The following is a 7500-nucleotide window of genomic DNA, read 5'->3' as shown; positions in this document are numbered from 1 at the left end:
AGACCTGGTGTCCCGTTCCCCGGGGTAGACCTGGTGTCCTGGGACCATGGGTAGACCTGGTGTCCCGTTCCCCGGGGTAGACCTGGTGTCCCGTTCCCCGGGGTAGACCTGGTGTCCCGGGCCCCGGGGTAGACCTGGTGTCCCGTTCCCCGGGGTAGACCTGGTGTCAGAGGGCCCCGGGGTAGACCTGTTGTCCCAGGGCCCGGGGTAGACCTGGTGTCCCGTTCCCCGGGGTAGACCTGGTGTCCCGGGCCCCGGGGTAGACCTGGTGTCCCGTTCCCCGGGGTAGACCTGGTGTCAGAGGGCCCCGGGGTAGACCTGTTGTCCCAGGGCCCGGGGTAGACCTGGTGTCCCGTTCCCCGGGGTAGACCTGGTGTCCGAGGGCCCTGGGTAGACCTGGTGTCCCAGGGCCCGGGGTAGACCTGGTGTCCCGTTCCCCGGGGTAGACCTGGTGTCCGAGGGCCCTGGGTAGACCTGGTGTCGCGGGCCCCGGGGTAGACCTGTTGTCCTAGAGCACTGGGTAGACCAGGTGTCGCGGGCCCCGGGGTAGACCTGGTGTCCCAGGGCCCGGGGTAGACCTGGTGTCCCGTTCCCCGGGGTAGACCTGGTGTCCTGGGACCATGGGTAGACCTGGTGTCGCGGGCCCCGGGGTAGACCTGTTGTCCCAGGGCCCGGGGTAGACCTGGTGTCCCGGGCGCCAGGGTAGACCTGGTTTCCGAGGGCCCTGGGTAGACCTGGTGTCCCGTTCCCCGGGGTAGACCTGGTGTCCTGGGACCATGGGTAGACCTGGTGTCCCGTTCCCCGGGGTAGACCTGGTGTCCCGGGGCCCGGGGTAGACCTGGTGTCCCGGGCCCCGGGGTAGACCTGGTGTCCCGTTCCCCGGGGTAGACCTGGTGTCAGAGGGCCCCGGGGTAGACCTGTTGTCCCAGGGCCCGGGGTAGACCTGGTGTCCCGTTCCCCGGGGTAGACCTGGTGTCCGAGGGCCCTGGGTAGACCTGGTGTCCCGTTCCCCGGGGTAGACCTGGTGTCCCGTTCCCCGGGGTAGACCTGGTGTCAGAGGGCCCCGGGGTAGACCTGTTGTCCCAGGGCACGGGGTAGACCTGGTGTCCCGGGCGCCAGGGTAGACCTGGTGTCCGAGGGCCCTGGGTAGACCTGGTGTCCGAGGGCCCTGGGTAGACCTGGTGTCCCAGGGCCCGGGGTAGACCTGGTGTCCCGGGGCCCGGGGTAGACCTGGTGTCCCAGGGCCCGGGGTAGACCTGGTGTCCCGTTCCCCGGGGTAGACCTGGTGTCCTGGGACCATGGGTAGACCTGGTGTCCCGTTCCCCGGGGTAGACCTGGTGTCCCGTTCCCCGGGGTAGACCTGGTGTCCCGGGCCCCGGGGTAGACCTGGTGTCCCGTTCCCCGGGGTAGACCTGGTGTCAGAGGGCCCCGGGGTAGACCTGTTGTCCCAGGGCCCGGGGTAGACCTGGTGTCCCGTTCCCCGGGGTAGACCTGGTGTCCGAGGGCCCTGGGTAGACCTGGTGTCCCGTTCCCCGGGGTAGACCTGGCGTCCCGGGCCCCGGGGTAGACCTGGTGTCCCGTTCCCCGGGGTAGACCTGGTGTCAGAGGGCCCCGGGGTAGACCTGTTGTCCCAGGGCCCGGGGTAGACCTGGTGTCCCGTTCCCCGGGGTAGACCTGGTGTCCGAGGGCCCTGGGTAGACCTGGTGTCCCAGGGCCCGGGGTAGACCTGGTGTCCCGTTCCCCGGGGTAGACCTGGTGTCCGAGGGCCCTGGGTAGACCTGGTGTCGCGGGCCCCGGGGTAGACCTGTTGTCCTAGAGCACTGGGTAGACCAGGTGTCGCGGGCCCCGGGGTAGACCTGGTGTCCCAGGGCCCGGGGTAGACCTGGTGTCCCGTTCCCCGGGGTAGACCTGGTGTCCTGGGACCATGGGTAGACCTGGTGTCGCGGGCCCCGGGGTAGACCTGGTGTCCCAGGACCATGGGTAGACCTGGTGTCCCAGGGCCCGGGGTAGACCTGGTGTCCCGTTCCCCGGGGTAGACCTGGTGTCCTGGGACCATGGGTAGACCTGGTGTCCCGGGCCCCGGGGTAGGCCCTGGGACACCAGGTCTACCCCGGGGAACGGGACAGCAGGTCTACCCCGAGTCCCGGGACAACAGGTCTACCCGGCGCTCGAGGACACCGGGTCTACCCCGGCGCCCGGGACACCAGGTCTACCCCGGTCCCTGGGACACCAGGTCTACCCGGCGCTCGAGGACACCAGGTCTACCCCGGAGCCCGGGACACCAGGTCTACCCCGGCCCCCGGGACACCAGGTCTACCCCCGAGCCCGGGACACCAGGTCTACCCCGGCCCCTGGGACACCAGGTCTACCCCGGCCCCTGGGACACCAGGTCTACCCCGGAGCCCGGGACACCAGGTCTACCCCGGCCCCTGGGACACCAGGTCTACCCCGGAGCCCGGGACACCAGGTCTACCCCGGTCCCCGGGACACCAGGTCTACCCAGCGCTCTAGGACAACAGGTCTACCCCGGCGCCCGGGACACCAGGTCTACCCAGGGCTCTAGGACAACAGGTCTACCCCGGCGCCCGGGATACCAGGTCTACCCAGGGCTCTAGGACAACAGGTCTACCCCGCTTCTGGCCCCTGGGACACCAGGTCTACCCCGTCTTGTGCCGAAGACACCAGGTCTACCCCGGAGCCCGGGACACCAGGTCTACCCCGGCGCCCGGGACACCAGGTCTACCCCGGAGCCCGGGACACCAGGTCTACCCCGGCCCCCGGGACACCAGGTCTACCCCGGAGCCCGGGACACCAGGTCTACCCCGGCGCCCGGGACACCAGGTCTTCCCCGTCTTGTGCCGAAGACACCAGGTCTACCCCGGAGCCCGGGACACCAGGTCTACCCCGGCGCCCGGGACACCAGGTCTACCCCGGAGCCCCGGACACCAGGTCTACCCCGGCCCCCGGGACACCAGGTCTACCCCGGAGCCCGGGACACCAGGTCTACCCCGGCGCCCGGGACACCAGGTCTACCCCGGAGCCCCGGACACCAGGTCTACCCCGGCCCCCGGGACACCAGGTCTACCCCGGAGCCCCGGACACCAGGTCTACCCCGGCCCCCGGGACACCAGGTCTACCCCGGAGACCCGGACACCAGGTCTACCCCGGCGCCCGGGACACCAGGTCTACCCCGGCGCCCGGGACACCAGGTCTACCCCGGAGCCCCGGACACCAGGTCTACCCCGGCGCCCGGGACACCAGGTCTACCCCGGAGACCCGGACACCAGGTCTACCCCGGCGCCCGGGACACCAGGTCTACCCCGGAGCCCCGGACACCAGGTCTACCCCGGCCCCCGGGACACCAGGTCTACCCCGGAGACCCGGACACCAGGTCTACCCCGGAGCCCGGGACACCAGGTCTACCCCGGCGCCCGGGACACCAGGTCTACCCCGGAGCCCCGGACACCAGGTCTACCCCGGCCCCCGGGACACCAGGTCTACCCCGGAGACCCGGACACCAGGTCTACCCCGGCCCCCGGGACACCAGGTCTACCCCGGGCTCTAGGACAACAGGTCTACCCCGCTTCTGGCCGGAGACACCAGGTCTACCCCGTCTTGTGCCGCAGACACCAGGTCTACCCCGTCTCGGGCCGGGGACACCAGGTCTACCCCGTCTCTGGCCGCGGACAGCCGGTCTACCCCGTCTCGGTCCGGGGACACCAGGTCTGCTGGCTCTCGGGCCGGGGACACCAGGTCTTCTCCGGATCTGGCGGGACACCAGGTCTACCCCGGTCCCTGGGACACCAGGTCTACCCCGGCGCCCGGGACACCAGGTCTACCCCGGAGCCCGGGACACCAGGTCTACCCCGGCGCCCGGGACACCAGGTCTACCCCGGAGCCCGGGACACCAGGTCTACCCCGGCGCCCGGGACACCAGGTCTACCCCGGAGCCCGGGACACCAGGTCTACCCCGGCGCCCGGGACACCAGGTCTACCCCGGAGCCCCGGACACCAGGTCTACCCCGGCGCCCGGGACACCAGGTCTACCCCGGAGACCCGGACACCAGGTCTACCCCGGCGCCCGGGACACCAGGTCTACCCCGGAGCCCCGGACACCAGGTCTACCCCGGCCCCCGGGACACCAGGTCTACCCCGGCGCCCGGGACACCAGGTCTACCCCGGAGCCCGGGACACCAGGTCTACCCCGGCGCCCGGGACACCAGGTCTACCCCGGAGCCCCGGACACCAGGTCTACCCCGGCCCCCGGGACACCAGGTCTACCCCGGAGACCCGGACACCAGGTCTACCCCGGCCCCCGGGACACCAGGTCTACCCCGGGCTCTAGGACAACAGGTCTACCCCGCTTCTGGCCGGAGACACCAGGTCTACCCCGTCTTGTGCCGCAGACACCAGGTCTACCCCGTCTCGGGCCGGGGACACCAGGTCTACCCCGTCTCTGGCCGCGGACAGCCGGTCTACCCCGTCTCGGTCCGGGGACACCAGGTCTGCTGGCTCTCGGGCCGGGGACACCAGGTCTTCTCCGGATCTGGCGGGACACCAGGTCTACCCCGGTCCCTGGGACACCAGGTCTACCCCGGCGCCCGGGACACCAGGTCTACCCCGGAGCCCGGGACACCAGGTCTACCCCGGCGCCCGGGACACCAGGTCTACCCCGGAGCCCGGGACACCAGGTCTACCCCGGCGCCCGGGACACCAGGTCTACCCCGGCGCCCGGGACACCAGGTCTACCCCGGAGACCCGGACACCAGGTCTACCCCGGCCCCCGGGACACCAGGTCTACCCCGGAGACCCGGACACCAGGTCTACCCCGGCGCCCGGGACACCAGGTCTACCCCGGCGCCCGGGACACCAGGTCTACCCCGGAGCCCCGGACACCAGGTCTACCCCGGCCCCCGGGACACCAGGTCTACCCCGGAGACCCGGACACCAGGTCTACCCCGGCCCCCGGGACACCAGGTCTACCCCGGAGCCCGGGACACCAGGTCTACCCCGGCCCCTGGGACACCAGGTCTACCCCGGCCCCTGGGACACCAGGTCTACCTCGCGCCGGCGGGACTTAGTCAAATAGCGGCGGGTGCCGGGTAGACCTGTTGTCTCGGCCGGCTGCGGAAGTTCACCAAGGGGTCGCTGTTGTCGGCTGCCTCCGGCTACCTCATCGTAGGCTGCGGCCTGAGGCGGCGCCCCTTCCCGGTCGATCTCCCTCGGTCCTCTTGGAGGCCTCGGCGGCTTGGGACTTATCTGCCCGTATTATGGGAGCGAGGTGACGGGCCGCATCCCCGTAGGTTGGCTGAGGCTGTGCCTACGTTTCAGGCGGAGAGGAGCAGCCGCACTCAGGTGGCCGGCAAAGGGAAAAAGCCAGTGTTCCGCCTAGCCGGGGCGAGTCTCCTTGTGGCTCGGCTCCGGCTCCCGTCCCTCCCGGGGAAGTTGGCACAGTGAGAGCGAGGCCGAGAGAGAAGGGCTGAGAAAAGACGGACCGGATCCCCCCGAGAGACCGAGAGAGAAGGGCTGCGAGCGGAGGGGCCGGTTCCCCCGGGAGGCCGAGAGATAGAGAGAAGGGGCCGGATTCCCCCCGGGATGCCGAGAGAGAAGGGCTGCCGAGCGGAGGGGCCGGATTCCCCCCGGGATGCCGAGAGAGAAGGGCTGCCGAGCGGAGGGGGCCGGTTTCCCCCGGGATGCCGAGAGAGAAGGGCTGCCAGCGGGGAGGGGCCGGTTTCCCCCGGGATGCCGAGAGAGAAGGGCTGCCGAGCGGAGGGGCCGGATCTCCCCCCGGGATGCCGAGAGAGAAGGGCTGCCGAGCGGAGGGGCCGGATCTCCCCCCGGGATGCCGAGAGAGAAGGGCTGCCGAGCGGAGGGGCCGGATCTCCCCCCGGGATGCCGAGAGAGAAGGGCTGCCGAGCGGAGGGGCCGGATCTCCCCCCGGGATGCCGAGAGAGAAGGGCTGCCGAGCGGAGGGGCCGGATCTCCCCCCGGGATGCCGAGAGAGAAGGGCTGCCGAGCGGAGGGGCCGGTTTCCCCCCGGGATGCCGAGAGAGAAGGGCTGCCGAGCGGAGGGGCCGGATCTCCCCCCGGGATGCCGAGAGAGAAGGGCTGCCGAGCGGAGGGGCCGGATCCCCCCGGGATGCCGAGAGAGAAGGGCTGTGAAAGGCGATTCGAGAGAGCCGCTTGGCGGGCGAGGCGGCGGCGCCTCGTCCCTTTTGTGCCTGGCCTTAAGCCGGGGCCCACTCGGCGGGCACTGTTTCGGGCCGTCCGCCCGCCCGGTGAAGCTGCGGAGCCGGGGTCGGGGCGCCCCGTCCCCGGGCCGCCTCGTTGAAGCCGTCCCCCTTCCTCGGCCTTAAGCCGGGGACCCGCGTTGGCGGGCGGAGTTTTTCGGAGTTGACGGACCCGGCACCCGACAGAGAGAGAGAGAGAGAGAGAGATTCCGAGAGCCCCCCGGACCTTTCCCGGGCGAGGCGGCGGCGCCTCGTCCACCTCGGTCGTGGGCGCATCGACCGAGCCCCTTGGGCCGGGCGGGCTGGGTTGCCACGCGGGTCCGCGTTTTTTCTTTTTTTTCCGCGGTTTAGGCGCGCCGGTGCGCGGGCAGAGAGTGGGGGCGCCCGCCCGGCCTCCGCGGATTTTTCTCTGGCGGCCTTAAGCCGCGGCACCGAGGAGCCGTTGCGACGAAGGCGCGCGCGGGCCACGTCGGCGAGAGAGAAGGGAGCGAGCGGGATGTCTGGGGCTCCGTGGGGGAGTGAGACTCGTAACTCGCCCCCGCGGGTGCCTCCGGCGTCCCGGGCCCGCGGCCCCCGTGGCTAGCACGGGTCGCTGCGAACGCCGCCTCCATGTGCCTTTTTGTCGTGCCGTTCCTCCGGCTATTTTTTTTCCGGAAAGGGAAAGCCGGCCGCCGGCGGCGCGCGGTCCGGTGGCACGTATTTCTCGCACGCTCGGCCGGGTTCCCCGGGCCGGAAGGGGAAGCCGAGTCCCCCCGGCCTGGCGGGCCAGCCCAGTCCCAGTCCTGCCGTTGCCTAGCCGAGAAGGGAATCCGTTGGCGCCCGCGGGCGGGCGGGCGGGTGGCGGCACCCCCCGCGCTCCTCCTCTGCCGCGAGCGCTCCGCAGGCGGGGCTGGGCGGCCGTCGCCCCGTTGTCCCAGGACCGTGGCCGTGGGGGGGCCGTCGTCGTCGCCGTCGTCGGCGCGGCTCCTTCCTCGGCCGCACTCGATCGATGAGGCTTTTCGGGTGGCGTCGGAGAGGGCCCCCGGCCGGCCGGCTCTCCTTCCGGGGCTTCTCTGTCGCGGGGAAGTCACGGCGGGGGTGTCCGCTGCTCGGGCAGGGCGGTCTCCTTTTCCAGTTCGCTTCCCGTCGCAGGCGAGGTGTCGCCCCTCCCGCTGCCGGGGAGGGCGGCTTTACCGACCCCAGCTGTGTGACGGCCGCGTGGCCCCGCTAGCCTACAGGTGTCCTTCGAAAACCACGCGAGGTGCCGGTGCCGGCCCCGGTCCGGGTTAGC

Source organism: Zonotrichia albicollis, unplaced genomic scaffold, assembly GCF_047830755.1.
Source record: "Zonotrichia albicollis isolate bZonAlb1 unplaced genomic scaffold, bZonAlb1.hap1 Scaffold_122, whole genome shotgun sequence".
NCBI lineage: Eukaryota > Metazoa > Chordata > Aves > Passeriformes > Passerellidae > Zonotrichia > Zonotrichia albicollis.
This window is presented reverse-complemented; position numbering follows the sequence as displayed.